Source organism: Phyllostomus discolor, chromosome 8, assembly GCF_004126475.2.
Source record: "Phyllostomus discolor isolate MPI-MPIP mPhyDis1 chromosome 8, mPhyDis1.pri.v3, whole genome shotgun sequence".
Classification (NCBI taxonomy): domain Eukaryota; kingdom Metazoa; phylum Chordata; class Mammalia; order Chiroptera; family Phyllostomidae; genus Phyllostomus; species Phyllostomus discolor.
This window is the reverse complement of record NC_040910.2, coordinates 73,525,716-73,545,718: the sequence shown is the minus strand read 5'-3', so window position 1 is coordinate 73,545,718 and position 20,003 is coordinate 73,525,716.

The window sequence follows — 20,003 nt, the reverse complement described above, 5'->3', positions numbered from 1 at the left end:
CACGTGAAAGGGGCATTGGGGGTGGGGCTGGGGAAGACTGGGGGCAGGGAGACTGGTGAGAATTCAGAGGCTGGTGTCTTTTGGAAAGACCACATGGCCTGACCTGGAGCAGGTGTCTTCGTTATGCTTTTGGTTGCAGGTACCTGTGTCAGAGTGGCTGAGGAAAATAAAGGAATATTTACTCTGTGGATTCATAGGTGTCTTGCAGAACTAACTTGAGGACGGAGTGTCCTAGGGAGCCCATCAGGAGACCAGAACTGGGACCTGTAAAGCCATCAAGAAAGGAAAGGAGCCTCTCTTGGTTTCACCTCTCTGGGACCACAGGTGTCTCTTTCTGCTTTGTCTTGCTCATCTTCTTTTCTCTTTCTCCACAGATCGACCCCCTCTATGTCTTTAGATAGCGGCCACAAAGCAGAAGTTCCCCAACTCTCCCGTATTCACCTATTCTCTGTCCTTGTGAACAGCCTAGAGTGACACAAGTCTGTCTCGACTGCAATAAAAATGGCCCAGAGGATAGAATCTGACTGGTGCACCCTGGGTCACGTGTGCTCTTGCTCCAGTGAACTATGGCAGGCTGAGAATTGTGTAGTATTAACATGGTTGCCCATGAGTTGGTACAGGTGTTGGAGAGAGAATGGTCTTGTGGTTCCTGAATCCCAGTTGGTGATCAATCATTTAAGATAAATCTGATGAATCCAAGTCCACTTAGGAACATAAAGTAGCTGAAAAATCAGGAGAGTAAGAATTTGACATTGTAGGAAATCTTTCTTGTGCAATGGACATAAAATAGGCGGTAGCTGTAAGTTTGACAGTGGGTTCTCCTCTCCAGGGAAACTCTGTTCTGGTAGTTCTGACTGTGAAGCAGCAGGTCATGGACTGAAGAATCTTTTTCATCATTGCTACTACCTAACTGTTCCTTGCAGTGAGGTCCTGAGGGGATAGTGCGCCACAGAAGTTGGAGGGCGTTCTCAAGACCACAATGTGTGTCCATAGAATCACCTAAAATCTCTCATCCACTTACCCAACAAACATTTCCTGAGTTCCTAGCGAGGCAGTGTTGATCTTTAGGGCAGGGACACAAGCATACACTCTACTTTGAAGAGTTCATCTAGTTAACGACGCAGAGGGGTGGATGGTTTGATAAAGGACATAGCAGGAATGTCAGTTCAGGGTTTTCTAGTTGTCAGCAATGGAAATGAACTTCGAGTAACTTAAAGGAGAAAAAAGGAATTACCTGGAAGGATATGGAGTGACTCACAGAATTGAAGGACACCTGCAGCACCAGACTTTGGACTGGTAAGCAAATAGCCCCAAGGACCTAGCAAGGCAGAGGAAATGGGCAGATCCTTCAGGGTTCTAGTATGAGGAGCAAGGTCACTCCAGGTATTTTTCACCTTAGATCACTTGGTGATAATTTAATACCCTGGAAGAGAGTCTCTTTGGGTCATGGGAGCACCCCTGGGCTTAGTCAGGGCCTCTGGGCTGGTGGTGTAGCAAGGCTGTCCCCACAGGAGGAGGGGTAGCTCCCCACAAAACCTAGACCCTATAACCAGAGTCAGGGGAGGAGGTGCTGGTTAGGAAACATCAGGACTAATGGCTGGCCCAGTACTCATTCTTCTCTTTTCACTTCGGCGTCAAAATTTTTTAGTGGACTTATGGCCACCTAAAACAAAGACTACCTTTCCCAGCATTCCTTGTTAGCAGGCACGGCCATGAAACTAAATTCCAGTCAATGTAACTGAAGTGGAAATGTCATATGGCAGCCCTCATAAATTTTCCTTAAAAGAAAAATTCTTCTCCCTGTCCATGCCAGCTCGATTTAGTAGCACTGAGTGTGAGAGAATGGCTGATGTTCTAGCCGCCGTCCTGGACCAACGGCATGAGAGCCACTCCCCGGGAGTGACTGAAGAGAAAGCCAGAGTAACCAGGATTCCAGAAGGCTGTAGAACTGCCCTCACGACCCTGGACTTCTGTGTGGGGATAAGTAAATTTCTATTCTGTTTGAGGCAGGTTATTTGCAGACCTGTTACTTGCAGCTGAGCCAAATTCTGTACCGTAGGCAAAAATAACAGATACCAACAATAAGAGGTCATTGCAATTTGCTATGGGAACACAGAAGAGGATGGGACAAAATCTACCTGGAAAAGTCAGGGAAACCTCGACAGAGGAGGTGACATTTGAGCAAGGTGTTGTAGAAGGAACTGGACCTTTCAGGCCGAGAGGACAGGGTAGCATTTTCTGTCCCTCTCTGGAGACCTGCCTGCTCTGGGGATTTTGAAATTGCTTGCTTCTGGCTTGGTAATGTGTCCTCACAGTTTCCATGACTGAATACCATACTAAGCACCGAGAGAAATCAGGAATTTACCGAAAGTGGAGGGCAGTTGCTGTGCCTCTGTGACATATTTCAGTTCTGAAGGGAAGGCTATGTCTGACTGCATTCCTGCAGGTCTGAGAATGCAGGAGGTGTCCCAATGGGACCAAGTGTGAGCATGTTTGTGCGCACACCCCCAAGTGTGCATATGTGCGTCTGTGTACACCACGTGGGATGTGTGTCTTCAGGCTGACCTTTTTTGTCAAGAATCAGATGGATATTTCTGCTCTTGCTTGATTCAATTTCTTCGAGTTGAAGAGGAGACACTATATTCAATACCTCTTTGGCAGTTGCTGACAGGGGGATGTATTAGGGCTACTCCCAGGGGCTAGCAGCTCAGTTCTCACAGCCTCCAGACCCACACAGCTGCTCACCAAGAGCTACCATGTATGCGAAGGAGTCGGGTGAAGTGGTGGGCATTGAGAGGAGTCAGTCACCCAGCAGAAAATCCGTGCTGTGCTTGTCCACTGCTGTTGAGTCCTGACCTGGGCCTCCACCAGCCTCTTGCAGGGCTGGGAAGAGGCAGCACTTAGTCTGAGAACCTCACAGTAACCAGACCCCATGCCCCGAGCATAGAGGCCAGGCCACCAGCACATTCCCACAAACAGATTTGTAGCTCTGGGTTCAACCTTGCCTCTCCTTGGATTAAGGGAATGGCTGAGAATAGCTCTGCCTGGGGGAGGCCTCCTTCCATTAGGCAGAGATGGAAAGGATGGACATAAGGCCTCCTGCTATAAAAGGAGCCCTTCAGGCAGTTGCTTGGAGAACCTGACAGCAGGTCTGGTGGGACGTGAGCTACAGAGGAGGAGGAGGAGGCAGGCAGGAACGAGGCCCACATCGTCTCCTCCCCTCCCCCGGCACTCCAGGGACCATTATGAGAATTCGACTTAATTCAACCAGCATTCGATCATTTTGTCTGTTGGACTAGAGTCAGACCAGGGTCACGTCCCACCTTGCCCGCACCATGCCAGGGACTACCAGAAACACACACGTAGCTGAGCCAAGTTGGGTTTAGGCACTTGTTGCAGTAAGGAGCCCACCACAGGGAAGCCTGAGGCATCCAGTTAGAGGCTGTTAGAAGGGACTTAGAGGATTCGGGCTTGTGTTTGTGTGTAAGGTGAAAGGTATTGAAAGGAGGTTTTGGGCAGGGTTCAGGGATGAAGCTTTGCTCTGGGCTGGATGCTGTCAGGAAGTGAAGGTAATTCTATGACTTGGTGTCTTAATGATTCTTTTCTATAAGGCAAGAGGAAGAGAGAGAGATCAAGGCTATGCTTGATAAAGAAGCAACAGTCACTCACATTAGCCAGGACTGGAGGATATTTGGTGATTTTCATGGTTTGGATAATGTTCAGGTTTTGTCTGTGTTCAAACGTGATTATGAGGAGTTTTGTTTTTGTTTTGCTATCAGAGTCTCCTTGTCTGATGTTGGCATCTTGTGAAATCATTTCTGTTCCATTTGTGTTCATCAAGAGACCGCCAAGGCTGAGAGCTGCCCTGGGGTGGTGACCCCCAGCCTTGGAATGGGGACTGACTAATGGTGGTCATATCCTCTATTCACAAAGTCAGCTACGCAAATAAAAGGAACTTAATTTTTCTGTAACTGAACCCAATTTCCTCTTCAAGCCTTCCACTCAGCTGGGTAGTGGAAACTTCCTAGTCAGGTTCTTCCTGGCTTTTTCCACAGTGACCTTCCTGTGTTCAGGAGGGTTGACACAGAAGTGGGGCGATGCTGACTACTTGAAAGGAGAATTCTAGGTGATCTGACTGAGGTGGGGTGAGAACCAGAGTGAAGGTGTGGTGTCCGTGGAGCAGAGGGCTGTATTTATAGATTAATGCTAGGAGTTGCAAAAAATTAAAACAAAAAAAACCCTTAAGTGGTTTGCTCATAATTTAAAGATATAGAAGCTAAGAATAGAATATATAACCTCCAATCCAATGGAGGAGAGATATCTGCAGTAACAACAAAAAACTTGGTGAAGGCCATGGAAAACTGGGAAAGAAAAATTTAAAAACAGAAAGCCCAAAAAGTAGAAAACGCAGTGGCAGAATTAAGTGTAAATACATCATTAATTACTATAAATGCAAACATATTAAATTTACCAATTAAAATATTTTTCTTAAATTTGTTTTTTAAACAGCCAGCTGCATGCTATTAAAGAGCAAAACAGTTGAAATTAAATTACACCAACATATTAAACATGAAGAGATAAAATGATAATGAGTCTGAAAAAGAAATCACTATTGATACTTAAAATTGAACCTAAGGTGAAAGGTATTGAAAGTATCAATGACAAATGTTGCACTGCAGGGGAGAGTGCCCACAAGCCAGCAAGCACTATGGGTGGATCTGACACATCTTTCTTAGAAGCTGATAGATTGAAAATAGTATATGATCATGTATGCACATAAATGCAAGTTTGAACTACACAAATAGAGAATTCATGTGAAAAAAAGGGATATGCCTTAGATCACAGAAGAAGTCTCCATAAATTCCAAAGAATCTTTATTATCAATAAGTTCTGTTGCAAGTTTATGGCATATTTCAGCATGCAATAAAAGTACTCATCACCAATGAAGAGATGGTTTACGTGTATGTTTGGAAACGGAAAACACACTTGTAAATTAGCCATGGGTTAAAAAAGGAAACTACAGCAGAAATGAGCAAGTACTGTGAATTGAAAATAAGGCAAGTGCCACATATCCAAGCTTGTCTGATGTTGTTTACCTGGTTCCTACAGGGGTGATTTATAGGCTTGAAGACATTTATTTAGAAATCATAACAGCTGCACATAATCTAAAACCCAAACAATCAAGAGTCTAGGAAAAGAATAAGAGAAACCACAAGAAAAATAAAGGCAAAGAGAAAAATGAATAAACAATGAGGCAAATAGACATCCTCAGAAATAAAAACAACAAAGTGAGTTGCTTGCAAAGGCCAATGCTTTAACAAACCACAAAACACTGTTCAGAAAGAGAGAGATTGTAGAAATGGACAATATTCAGAATGAAAAGAGAAAATGTCCACAATCAGACTAGAGAGTTGTTTTTTTAAAATACCATAAATCTCCATGAATGAGCATGTGCCCATCTGTGTGAAATTCTGGAGTGTGCTTCTTTGAGTTATTTTCCCCCCCACAGCACAGGGCACAGAGCCTGGGACAGCCCAGGCTCTCAACAGAGATTTGCTGACCTGCAGGGTGGAAACAAAACTCTGGGGAAGTTTCATTTCATTATGGCAAGACTCATTTTACTCCATTTTGAGAAATGGAATTAGCCAAGTGGTGTTTGTTTGGAGTGAGGGGAGTCTGGTAGCAGAAGGAATGGTCAGAAATCAGAGAGAACCGTTCACTGGGGCTCTGAAGCAGAAGATTGTCAGGTGAAGATGGTAGAAGAGGGAATTCATTGATGAAGAAACAGCATTTGCCAAGGCAAGGAGGCCAGACTGGGGACTGTTGGCCACTTGTAAGCTATGTAACTTACAGCAAGTCCCTTAACCAACCTGAGCCCAAATTTCCTGGTCTTCAACCTGAGGACAGTCAGAGTGGAACCACAGAGGTGAAATAAGGTCATGGGTGAAAGCCCCTGGTCCAGGGCCTGGCAGGGTCTGCTCTGTGCTCAACGAATGCAAGTGGGGGTGGTGACAACAATGACGTTTATTAGTATTAGGAGTAGAGCCACACAGGACATGTGGGATGTGGGATGGAACAGGAAAGTTCAAAGACAAAAAGGACAGGGAAGTCAGATTGTGAAGAGTCATAAATGTCAGCCCAGAAGGTGGACTTCATTCCAGACATGCCAAGGAGACGTCGAGGACTTTGAGTCAGGACTCATTGAATAAAACGTGGCAAGTCTAGTGAAAGGGAGGCGGGTGTTAGGAGCAGCCGTGGAGGAGGAGGGAAGAAAACATTGGTAGGTCCTGACCTCCCCATATGCCATGGGTCCAATGATCAACTCAATCTCTCCTTTTATTTCTTTTTGATATTTCAATTCCTTTTCAATTTTCCTTGTGTGGCATCAGCACTGTGTGCGTGTGAACATGTATGCCCGTGTACATGAATATGTGTCTAATTATTGGAAGATATCACAGCAGAAGAGTAGCTTTACACAAACTTGCTCCGTGGCCATGGTTATGGACATCCATCTATTCTGTGAGCGAGAGCACGGTGGAGGAGTATTTACCTAACTTGGCTAAGTAGAGGAGACTCCTGCTTAGAGGGAAGGCTGGGATGGGAGCATGTCTGGCATTCTCCAGCCATGTGCATTGTGGTGTGGCTGGGCTTGCAGCTTAGAAAAGCTTCAGAGGCTGCAGCCAGCTGCTGCATTTAATTTCCCTGTCACTGCTTCCTGAATGCACTGGGCCCCTCAAGGGTGCAGAGAACCCCAGCCCTGATGAGTCTTAATAAAATGTACTACAGGAAGTCAATATCCTGTCGAGTGAGGCCTGCCTGCTTGCTTCCTCTGTTAAAATAACTATGTTTTTTTGCACAAAGCTAATTCTTAGAAAAATAGAGGAACTGGCTGATGAGTCAGTGTTGCTGCGTCAGCTAAACCATACTTGTAGTTTGTGTTCTGGACCGTGTGACTTCCACAGTTACACATGAAGCCTTTTCTATGCACTGAACCCTCTTCTTTTACTATCCTTGTTTGGCAAGGAGGGGCTGAGATGATTTAACAAACATTTATGAAGCACTTACTACAATTCAGGTCCAATGTGGGGCATGAATAATCCCTTGATGGATAAGATGGATTCTTAGCTTGCAAGGGCTGGGTGGGGAAGTGGGTAAACCAGACGCCAGGTAAGTGGGATGAATTCAAACTGGGGGATGCACAAAGGGCAGGGGGAGAACTGGAAGTGAGGAACCTTCCTCTGCCAGGCAGGATCAGTGAAGACTTCACTGGAAGGCAGCATCTGAGTGGAGTCTAGAAGGATGAGGACCAGCTTTCCAGAGATGGAGAATATCCCAGGCAGAAAGGACGACATTATTTATCTGAGGCAGAACTTCAAGGGACACTGGTGTGATTGGGAAACTTCAAGGAGGCCCAGGGGGCTGGGGCAGAAAAGTCCTTTTGCTCCTCGGGAAACCTGCTCACAATTTGGCCAGTCCAGCCTGAAAGGGCCCTGGGAGGCTCCGGTGGTGAAGCTTGCTTGTGGAAAGCATCATTGTCATGGCCACCACCCACGTCCTCATCACCACCAGCATCACCACCATCACCATCATACTATCATTATCACTCTGGGAAGAGCCATTTTCTCATTTTCCCAGCACTTCTGCCCTAAAAATAAAAACAGGAACTTCAGGTGTTTGCCCTTGCCTCCACCCAAGGGAGACGAAGTGTCTTATCTGGTCATGAGGTCAGCATGGAGCTCGGTCTCTGTAGACACACTACGCTCTCTTCCTTGACTAGCCTGACTGTGGCAGGATACTGAGAAGCTAGGGAAATTTCTTGACAAGTGCAATAAGGGAAACAGAGACAAAATAATTAAACAAGGCCAAACGATTTGTCTTCCCTAATCAAGGACACTTAGAAGCAAGTGGTTTACACATTCCAGGCTGTCCCGGGGCAGACCGGCCTCAGTCCCTCTTGGATGACATCTTTTGAAAATAAAACCAACCAGAAAATAATCCCGACCCCTCTATATGCACATTTTGGTGAATCAACATATTGAAGGACACACCTGGAAAGCTAATGAATATTCTGTTAAGACAACCCTCTGAGATCTACCCTGGGATTCCAGCCTGCCAAAAAATATATACAACCTCAAGACAAAGGACCCATGGCACTCTCACTAGAGCACGCCCACACCTTGTATCTCTGCTCTGTTTCTCCTAAAGTCTAAGGGTCACCACCAGACTTGTGACCAGTGGAGCAGTGGGCAGCAGCAGCTCATCCAGGGCTTACTCCTGCACCTGTCTCCTAGGCCCCTCTTTTCTCTGACTTCCCATTAAGCTGACAGAAGCCCTGCCTAAGCTCTCCTGCTACTTCTTCTACCTTAATCCTTTCCTTTGTTTCACCGTCCTCAGCTTAATAAACATCCTCTCAAAATCACCTGGACTCGTGTTGTGCAATTTTTCCCACATGAAGCCAAGAGCCCACACACTACCAGCTGGCCTGGGGCAGACCTGCTCAGGGCCCTGTCTCCACCTGGCATTGTGACCACAGTGGCTGGCTGTCCTCTCCTCTAATGCAATAAGCTCATCCAGGAAGTCATGGGCGGATACGTTTAAATTGGGTAGAAAGCCCAGTTTTGTTTACAATTCTCAAGTGTTTTTCTCAAAGTTTTACCAGATCAAAAGGAAGCACGTTTTGTTACTGTTTCCTGTACTTGGTTTTCAATGGCTTCAGAAACTAGAGAGGTAAATCTGTTACTTATTGCTATGTGTCTGGGGTCAGCTGCAGCTGGCCAGGTGGCCCTGCTGATCTTGGCTGGGCTCATTCACATGTCTGGAAGCAGGTGCGCTCTTGGCCAGTCTAGAATGGCTTATCTGAGCCAACCAGGGTGACTTGGCTTTCTGTCACATGACTCTGTCCCCTGGAGGCAAGCCTGGGCACGTTCTCACAGCTGTGGCAGAGGGGCGAGAGAGAAGGCAGCAACATGCAGCTCTGCAGAGACCTGGGTTTGGAGCAGGCACATCATTCGTGGTGCATTCCACTGAACACAGCAAGTCACATGGCAGATCCAGACTCAGTGTGGCCGAAACGACTCCCCTCATTATGGAGAGGAACTGCAGTGGGCATGAACATGCGAGGGGTGGGAAAGTGGGAGAATGGGAGTGATTGGTATCACTGTCACCCCCCTCGGGGTCTCCAGCATCATTGTCACCGTCTCCCACTTTCTTCTCCATCGGAGCCCTTCTGTGCAAGGGGTGCCTAGTTCTTCCTCTCTGGCAGATGTGGACATGTCTCACCAGCTCTCAACCCCTGGTCCAGTGTCCTTGACACAGGAAAGAAAGACATCACTTTCCTTCTCTACGGGAGGAGACTGGAATCCGGAGAGGCCAGCTCATCTGGCGAAGGCCACACAGCTGGGCTGTAGGAGGCCCAAACCCCTCCCTACCCGACAATTTGGTGCCAAATGTGTGCCTCGACCAGTGGCCACAAAATGGCTGGCTTGTCTCTGGCCTTCTCCCCATCCACAGAGCAAAGGCTTCCTAATGCAGAGCCTCTTCCAGCATCCAGGCTGCCTCACCTCCGAAGCTTAATTAAAATGAAGATGAAGTGCTCTTCCTGACGGGTCATGCTCCCTGGCAGTCGCTGCGCCAAGGACCCCGGCGGGGCCTCTGCTGTGGAGAATTCTTCTCCAGCTTCTGCTCTGGCAGCGGCTTCCTCTGGGAGCCTCTTTATAATTCCTTTGGTAATTAAAACAACAGATGTTATAATTAAAAGGCTCCTCATTAAATCACAAATAACTGAAGCTTGAGGTGGGTTCTCACTGAACAGTGTCATCGAGTCACCTTTGGAGGGGACGAAAGGCTTGTGAGACGGAAGGTCTCCACCTGGCCGGGAGCTGCAGAGGCTGCAGGTTGCGGTTGTTGGAGAGGTGCTGACAGACACGGCAGGAGAGCTGGGCTGAGAGAGGGAACGTGGATGGGAGAGCAGAGGTCCCCTGAAGGGGCTGTGGTGGAGGAGATGGTTCAGCAGAAAGAGCCTGGGAGGGGGCCTTCTCTTGCTCCTTCTTTTGTACCCAGGAGCTCTCAAGAAAACAGAGTCTCGGAGAACGTGGATGGGAGTGTGTCTGATGGGGGCTCAGGACACTTAGTTCTCATCCTAGCAGGGTTGCTCACCACCTTGCTGTCACTCAGCAAGCCCCGTTTCTGAGCTGTAACACCCTTGTCTGGGCAGAAGGACACCTCGTCTGAGCTGCTGGAACATGAGAAGTTTGTGAGTGTCTAGCTCAGCACCTGGGGTGCAGCTACTGGGGTGTGAACCACCTGAGCTGCTACAATGTGTTTCTGAAAGGCCCTCACCCAGGGCCTACCTGAGTGTGACTCTGTGTGTGTGCGTGAGTGTGTCCCATGCTGGCCCCTGCCCATGCTGTGTCTGGAGGGAGCTCTCAACAGCTCAGGGCAGTCATAAAGGTTTCATTGAAAGAGCCTGACCAGGGCCCTTCCTTGTAGGGGAGGAATAGGTGAGGCTCTGCCAGTTGGATGCACTTGGCCTTCAGCCCTCATTTCTCCCAGCTTTGGTCTTGAGGTGACTCTCTTCTCAGCCTGTCTCCTCAACTGCAAACGAGCTGGGGATGCTCTGCACAAGTTGCCTTGAGCATTAAATGATGAAATAGTAAAAGTAAATGTCCCTGCTGTGCTCACCACATGCCAGGAACTTTCTAGAAATGTACTCATGTCAATTCATTTAATCCTCACAACCTGGTGGGAGGGCAGGTAGGAGAGTGAGTAGATCAACTGGGTAGGAACCTGGGGTTGGGGGTGAGGGTGGGATTTGGTCAGGTTAGTGGGGGCCAGGCCATGACAGGGCCATGCAGGTACTTCCAGCATGATTCCATGTGGCTCAGGAGAAGGTGCTGACCCTGGCACCCTAGGCCCTGTCCAGCACCATCTTGAGCCTTCTTAGCCATCTCTGTGGCCCACCTCAGGACAGCCTAGCCCAGCCCATGGGCCCCAGGTGGGCAGGTGAGAAGGGAGCCAGGGCTTCTCCTCCATCTAGGCCGTGGTGTCCATCCCACTAGCTCCGAGAAGCACTGGGTCATGTGGTGGGGTGGGGGTAGGTGGAAGGAAACCAAGGTTATGACCTCAAACATCAGAACAGGAGAGGGAGAGAGGGAAAGTATATCACAGCATCATGGCCCACTTACTCACTGCTCCATCCCATCTACCAGCACCCAGAAGACACCCAGTAAATATTGATTGGATGGATAGAAGCATGGATGGATGCATGGATGGATGCATGGATGGAAGGGCGGGTTAACAGGCAGACAGAGTAATGGGTGAGTCCTAAAGCTACCTGTACTAAGTACCTACTATGTGCCGGGTACTACATACTGCTCTTACCTGTTTCTTATAACAACACTGCTGTTGTTACCTAAGTGCATTCCCCTGGAGAATGACAGCACCAACATTTGAATGCTGACACAAGCAACTCCAAGACTGTGTTCTTCCCATGATGCCACACAGCTCTTGTAGGACCACAGCTCAGATCAGCTTACCAACCCTGTTTAGATGGACTCTAGTCTTCCCTCTATGACTCCCCGATACAGCCAACTGATATCCACATGCCCTCGATGCCAGACCCTCTGCTGGGCACAAGGAACATGACAATGACCAGGACTGTGTTCTTGGCCCTGAAAGAGCCTGTGGTCTGTGCATAAGAGATACTGCCCACATAGAAGGATGTTCTGAACTTGGGGGTTGTCCAGAGACCAGGGGTGTCCAGAGGAGGTACAGACTGGCTTGACCTGGCATCTCACCAAAACTCTGGTATTTGAACTAAATCTTAAAGGCCAAGTAGGGGCCAGACAGGCAAAGGAAAGAAGGGGAAAGCCACCCCAGGTGGAAGAAACAGCATTTGCAAAAGAGGCACTAAGAAAACTTTAAGTGTTGGCTGCTTGCTGGTGGTGGCGATGAGGTGGGATGGCAGGAATAGGAGATGAGGCAGAAAGGGGAGGTTGAGGCAAAGCTATGAAGGGCTTTGCACATCAGGCCAGGAAGTGAGATGCCATCAGATGTCTAGAGGTGAGAAATGCAGTGCTCATATGAGTGGTAAGAAAGCACGGTTGGCATTAGCGGGTAAGGATGAGCAGATGCCAGATATTCTGAAATTGTGGCAGGTTGGGATGAAACGACCCCTGGAGGCCATCTCCAAACTCTCTGGTTTCATAGATGGTGAAGGTGAGGCCCAGAGAGTAACTGGCTCAAGGACACCCAGCAAGCAGGGAAATGAGCAGGACTTGAAGTAGCAGCGGGGGGACATGGGCATTCTTTGCCTTTGTCTGTTGTGACTCCTGGGTGGTGAGCAGAAACCAAGTCGCTGGCTTCGTGAATTGAGGAATCCCAGCACGTCCAGGAGGTTTGTATAAAATGATGCTCATAATAAATTTTTCCCCCTTGAGGACAATGAAATATAAAAGGAGGGGGTGAGTGCTTGACAAGGGCTCTGATTAAAGCCAAATACAGACATTTTCAACAGTAAAGGCTGCAGGCGCCCCTGAGAAAAGAATGATGCAAAAGTCAACAGCTCCAGGCCAGGCTGGGGGAGAGGAGGAGTCCCAGGTGACTGAGTTAGAGGCTGAGCTGTGTGTGTGTGTGTGTGTGTGTGTGTGTGTTCTGGGGGGGGGTTGGGGGAGGGGGTAGAAACCTATAATTGCAAGGCTCACAGCTCCCACTCTGAAGGAGAAATTCTGCCCATCATGCCCAGGCTGCCCTGTCCCCCATGCCTACACCCCATGGTCCTCTGGTTGGGGGTCCCCTGATTTCCTGCATCCAGGACAGGGAGACTGTGGGATATAGACTGTGCTCCAGGCATTTTTGCTGTACACGTTAGTAAAAATGGAATTCAGTGAATTACATTGCAGTGCTGTGTTTTTTTTTCCCAAACTGGCTTCAACACTGCCATTTAGAAATAAACTAAGTAGTTTAAACTTTTATAAATCTAGAATTGTATAAAAAATTTACAACCTGAATCCCAAACGCCCTCCCCTTAAACCTTCCTTTGGTCTTCTGTTCTACCCCCTAAAAGGCTTGGCCCATGCACCACCTTCTCCCTGAAGCCTTCCTGGATTGCACCAGTCCCCAGACCAATCATTACTAATTACACAAACAACATCTGAATGCACTGTTATTATAAACATGCAAGCAGTGATGTGAAAATGCAAGTAGAACTTGACCACCTCCCTCTACCCCAGACCCAGGCTTCACTCACCCCAGAGGTAAGTGACCACCATTACCCTTTGATGTTTACTTGTCCAGGCCTGTTCACATAATCCATTTACATGCAGATATATAGGCACCTCTACAAACAAAGAGCTTTTTTTTGCTTCTTTTCACTTCTTTTGTTTTGTTTTTTGTTTGAACAAAACGAGATCACACTAGCTGGGCGTTCTGCTCAGGGTCTGACAAGGCTGCGGCCGCCGTGTCCACCAGGCTGCGCTCTACCTGCAGCCTGGACCGAGGAAGACTCCAGCTCGGTGAAGCTCATTCAGGCTGTTGGCAGAGTACATTCCTACACAGCTGTGTGACTGAGGCCCTGCTCTCCTGCTGGCTGTTGGCTGGAGATCTCCCTCAGGCCAGGGGTCACTCACCAGTTCCTGTCACCTGGGTGAGCCTCCTCCCTCCCCAGGGAGTGAACAACTTGGCACTTTGCTTCCTCGACACCAAGAAAGTCTTTCTGCAGTCTGCTGAGACAGAGTCTTCAACTGTGTAACATGGCGTGATCAAGGGACTGATGTCCTTCACCTGTTCCTTGCTGGTGTCACCTCAGTGTGTGTCTGCCATAGGATGGTCACATTCCTCTTCCCAGCCCTGGTGCCAGCCCCAGAGTACTGTACTGCACTATCTCGTCCTTGCCTTCTCTGCACCGCCCAAATCTTTGTGAATTGTCTCTTTATTGAGTGGCCCTCAAATTACCCTGTCTGAGTATGTTGTCTGTTGTTGATGTTTGAATCCTCACCGAAGGATATGTTTGTTGATTTTAGAGAGAGGAGGGGGGGAGAGAGAGAGACATCAATCAGTTGCCTCCTGTATGCACCCCCATCGGGGGCAGAACCCACAACCTAGGTATGTGACCTGACTGGGAATTGAACCCCCAACACTTACGTGCACAGGACGGCACCCCAACCAACAGAGCCACCCAGCCAGGGTGCTGTCGGTTCCTGTGCCTGAGCCATCATGAAGACCAATAGCCAGGACATAGTTTGTGAACTATTTAATAATGAAAGGTAGACCTCGAGGAGGGGGATGGTGGTGAGAAGAACAAGGGAGTGGTTGCGAATTCTTTCCAAACTCAACCAGCCTGTCCAGAGGCAGAAAGTCCAACTTTCACAATATGGAATAAAGATAAACACGCCTTCCTGTCTCCTTCAGTTCCGCAAAGAAAGATTGTCCTTAAACACCGCTTCCCCTCCCATGGGAAGTGAAGCGGCCTACTTGGTCAGCTCTCTGGGGACGAGGACCTGGGTCTGCCTATGGAGTCCTCCCTTCACCTCCTCGGAGCCCTGCCTGTCTGAAAAAAGCGTGTGCTCTAGGTCGCTGTTCACGCTCTGAGTTTTCGGGGAAGGCCTGGCATCGTCCCACACTGCCCATGACTATGTTAATTCTCAGGTTCAGAACATGCAAGCCCATGACTTAGCATGTCCAAGCTACATCCTCCAAACCAACTTGTGAAAGGTACGGTTGCTGATAGACCACACGCTCTTCACCTGCAAGACTCCTTTGTGTCTCCTGGTGGACTAGACACACACGAGCATAATTACAAAAATTCACATGAAGTTAGAGTTGCCATTTTTCCAGTGAAAATAACAAAAGTTGAAAAGCAAAAATACTCAGTGCTGGCATGTTGCAATGAGAGGCCGATCTCTTCTATTGTTGTTAGGGGTATCAGTTGGCATTATAATTTATTGATACTATTGATCTGTGGGGTAATGGTATGATGATGGATAGAAGAAAATTTTATCAGTTAGATATACCTACTGATAAACTTGTGGGTAAAATGCAACACATTTATGGGTAAAATGTTATAATGTGAAATGCTAGCCAAAAATCCCCCAAAGATTGGGGGAGATGATAGAAGAAAATAATTTTAATATGTTGATAATTATGGATCCTGGATGAGGGGGTCCATGTTAATTATTGCAGCTTATGCCTTTTGGTGAATGTTTAAAAATTCCCATTTGAGAATGGTTTAAAAACCTAGGTTACTGGATACTTTTCTTTCTTTTCCTTTTTTAATATTTTCTTTATTTATTTTTAGAGAGGGCCAGGGAGAAAGAGAGGGAGAGAAACACCAATGTGTGGTTGCTTCTCTCATGCTCCCTACTGGGGACCTGGCCTGCAACCTGGGCATGTGCCCTGACTGGGAATCAAACTGGAGACTCTTTGGTTTGCAGACCTGTGCTCAATCCACTGAGCCATTAGTGGATAATTTTCTGTAAAATGTATCTATCTGCTTGTTGAGATTGGGATAAAATCACTACTCACAAGTGGCTAGCTCTGTTAGGCCCTGGGCTAGCTCACTAGGGCAGACTGTCCTCACCTGGCGGCTTCAGAAATGTGCGGCTTCTGAGATGGCAGGTAAATCAGGCCGCTGAAGGAAACCGTCTCTTCTCAGCCACACTCTTCAATCTACATGCATCGCAAATAAAGCAACTACTGACACTCAAAATAAAAGAAAAGTTGGCACAACATTTTGGAGTATGATTCAGGAATACAAATCAGATGCCTTAAAATATTTGTAATTAGTCATTTCACTTTTGGTTTTGAATAAGCAAGTAATCTGAAACCCAAAGGAAGACTTGTGCACAAACACTGATTCCAACAGTAGGAGTTGGGGGCATATCTGGAGGAGAAGACCTCACGGGCTCATCCACAGGGAAAAGTCACCTGTGGTTCGGCCAGCCCATGAAACATTGTACAGCCACAAAATGGTGTTTTCAGTGAGCATTTCATGATGGCAGAAAATCATCGTGATGTGATATGAAGTGAGGAGAGCAGAAAAGTCTCGGGCATGTATATGGTGCCAACTATGAAAACATGGCGGAGAAAAGAGGGGCTAGCTGTGGGGTGGTCTGGGCCTTCCTTTACGTCTTTCTGTTTCCTTGTCTTATTGTAAATAGTATATCCCACCCAGCCGCCCCCCACCCCACCCCCATCAAAGGTTCCTCTTTCTGAAGTAGTTGGTGTAGCCAATATGTCTGTGATTTCCAGAACATAGCGTGAGCTGCAAGCTGTTTCCTCGGTCTTTCAAAACAGGATTCGGCTGCCCTGATATTCCCCGTGGCTGTGTGGGCGGCGGCAGCCAGCAAAGGAAGCGCTTTCCTGCGTGTTCTCTCCCTGACCTCTCATCTTGTGACTTCCTTCAAGAACTCCCACTGGGTTTTTACAGCAGCATTTCTCTGTTCCCCGAGAGGACATCTGAAGGGCACCATCCCTCTGCACCCAATTTCGCTCCTGACCCCAGCCATCCCAGCACAGAAGGCTGGCTTTAAGTGCTTAACCAGGTCAGGCGCCCACACGAACTGCGGCATCGTCTGGTGTGGGTCTGCCAGGTGGTGTAGCCCCTGCCTTTCAGTCTGGCAGTGGGCCCTTGTCACTAAGGAAATGACTTATTTTTTGCCTGTAGAGGAATAACAGGAAGGTGCCTCAGAAGAGGGAAGAGACGGGCTATTATAACCAGCAGCGTCTAGGTTGGCAGAAACTGTAAGGCTAAGACCTGCAGAGACGCTGGATGGAATTGCTAGAGAGAGGGACAACCCTAACCCTTGCCAACCCACCATCCAGTTCCAGCCCCTTCCCAGGTTGCTGTGGGGGCTGGGCACGGAACCCAGGGGGTCTGGACAGACACAGGGGGCAGGGTGAGTTCTCTGGAGGGGCCCAGAGAAGGCGGCCTGCACTGGGACCTTGTGACAGTGTGTCCTTTACATAAAAAGGAACACACCTGCCCCAGTGGGGGAAGGTGGCTTTGCTTCCCACGTAGCCCTGAATTGGAAGAGGAACTTAGAGCAGGGGGTTGATCAGAGACTAGAGAGGTTCCTAATTCATAGCAGCAGGGTTGGGGGTAGGCAGAAATGAGAGCTATGGGGCAGGGGTGCAGACCCCTACCTGCCCCAAGAGCAGGAGGGACAGGCCAAGCCATCCCACTGAATCTTGGTACCGTTCAGGGGCTGAGCACAGGCTGTGGGCTGTGTCAGGAGCTCAGTCTGGGACTGAGATCAGTGTTAGCCAGGGGCCAGGCCGGATCTGTGTCCATGGATGGGGTGGAGGCTTCACCTGAGACCGTGGTCAGCATGTAGTCAGTGACCAGTTTATGGCCAACATCAGTGCCCACCCTGCAGCCAGGTCAGGGTCAGTGCCTCCCTCACTTTAGGAAAATCAACAGGCTTAGTAGGGCAGGCACAGGGCTTGGCCATTGGACTCTAGCCTGTTTGGCCCTGGTGTTACCTCTGCACATGAGACTAAAGAAAAGGACAGTTTGGAGAAGCTGAGGACTCAGAGCCAAACCTTCCACAGTTTAGTGCCCTGGCCTCCTCCTTGCCCCATCTCCCAGTCCAGCCTCCCTTGCATGATACCCTGTGAGCCTGGCAGGTTCACCGTGGTGAAGTGTAGTAAGGAGGGTGTCTGGTCCCCACTGTGGGGCAACTCACTGTCTGGTTTGGAGGGTTGCAACTTGGGGAAGTAAGAACAATGCCATAGGCTATGGCCCCAAGGAGAGGGAGCTCCAGAAGGCTGGGGCATCAGGGGAGACTTCCTGGAGGAGGTGGTACTTGTACCAGCTGGTAAGATTCTGGCAGGCAGCGAGGCCAGAACCCAATTTCCTCAAGAGACAACACAGAAAAACCTGGCAAACCTCCCCAGAGCCTTTTCTGGGTGTTACTTTACTTCAGATACAATATTTTGATAGTTTCCACATAAGATGAATCAGGAACATATGCATTAATTTCCCCTTAAAAATATACACTCGTACTTGGCAAAACGCAGCACGGGATTTGATGAATGTAAGGCAGTCGAAGAATTGTATGGGATCCAAGATGAGGAGGTCTCAAAAGCTGGAGCATCTTGCAGCCTGGACCAGGAAGCTGTTCCTTCAATTCACATATGGATAGGAGCTGAAGCACAGTCACCTGCCCCAGGTGCTCTGTCGGGGACATCCTAAAACCTAAGGCTCAAGTCCAAAGTCCGATCTCAACTCATTCCTTCCTTAGCGGACTTGACACAAGCAGACCCCATCCTGGCTAAGAGGCTGAATTCTTGGAAAAGTCAGTGACAGTCTGCTCCCCTGAACTCGTCTGTTAACGTTTATTCTGATCAAACCTCCCCACTCCTCTCAAGGGGCCCTCATATCCTGTATTAGGAAGTGCTGCCTACACTTCCTGATCTACACACATGGAGAGGTTCGTCACGATCAAGGTCTGGTGTTTCTTAACTCCAGGCTCAAGATGAATCCAAAATCCCCTTTCACAGCTGGGGCGTCACCTGTCTTACTCCGGTGTGAAAAGGTCCGCTGAAGACCATGCACTCAGGTTGTGGTCTTCGAATAAGCTCCCTTCAGGATGGGCAGGGTGATGCAGAAGAAAATGGTTGTTTCTGAAGAGCAGTCCTTCAGAACACAAATGCCGCCAATGTGGACCTAGCACTGCAGGGTGGGGGGATATCACACCGATTAGCAGCCTACTTCTATGTGACAAATTGTTCCACTGTAATGGCTTTTAAAAAAGCGCAGTTACATATTTTCGAGCTCTCACCGTTTCTATGGGTCAGGGTTTTGGAACAGCTTGGCTGGAGGATTTGGGCTCCCGGTGCCATCATCTGAAGCCGGACTGGAGCTGGAGGTCCTGTGTCCAAGGTGACTCACTCACATGGCTGGCAGGCTGGTGCTGGCAGTGGGCAGGAGGCTCCTGGTGCTCTCCGGGTGGGTCTGGCCACAGGGCTGCCTGGGTATCCTCACAACATGGCAGCTGGCTTCCCCAAGAGAGAGCAGCTGAAGAGAAGGCAGAAGCAGTATTTTTTATGACCTAGGTTTAGAAGTCACATGTTCAGTTGATCACACATACCTGATACAACATACCTGCGTACATATGGGCATGAAACCAGGCAGGGCTATTTCTTGGTTCATTGGAAGCTAACTTGGAGGCTGCAGGTTCTGTTTCCAAGGTAACTCACGCCCATCCAGCTCTCCCACGGAGGCAGTGAACGACCCCGTTGCTTTCTGTTCCTGGTCCAAGTCGCCAGCAGAGGCTTCTTTGCCCATGGAATGATCCACTGGGATTGGTCCCCGACTCCACGACCAACCTGTAACTTACAACGTGTCATGTTACAACCAGTAGACTGACCCTTCTTCACTAAGGGAGTGCCCGAATGCTCGGTGTCAGATATTGGTGAAGCTAGAGCTTTAAGGAAAAGCAATCCGAGAATGAGCCAACGGGGGCAGCAGTGATGGACTAGGGGTCAGGAGCCTTGAGTCCTCTGTCAGAAAACCAGTGGGCATGATGTGTGACAGAGAGGGAAGGGCCCTCTCAGAGGCAGTCTAGCAGGGCAGTTACTTGGCAGTTCTGGAGTTAGAGAACTGGTCACCTTCTTGCCCAGAGACATAACTTCTCTGAGCCTTGTTCACTCACATGCAAGGGTTGTTGGGACTAAGTGTCCAGCAAGCACTGACTCCAGGGTGTGGGGCAGGGTGAGTGACAGATGAGAGCTCTTGTCACTATGGAACGTCTTCATAACTGCTAACCCACCACCCAACCCTCCCCCGGGTCAGACCTTGTGTTGGTGTTTCAAAGATTATCTTGTTACCTCTCCAATGGACTCCTTGGCATCCAACTTCCATTCCTGCCATCATTGCCTGTGGCCATGCCATGACTGACAGCTGTAGCCACACAATGCGATCAGATTCACATATTCCAGAATGTGGGTGCAGATGCAGGTGGGCTGGAGGAGGATTTAGTGAGGGATGAGGAAGATGAAGTCTG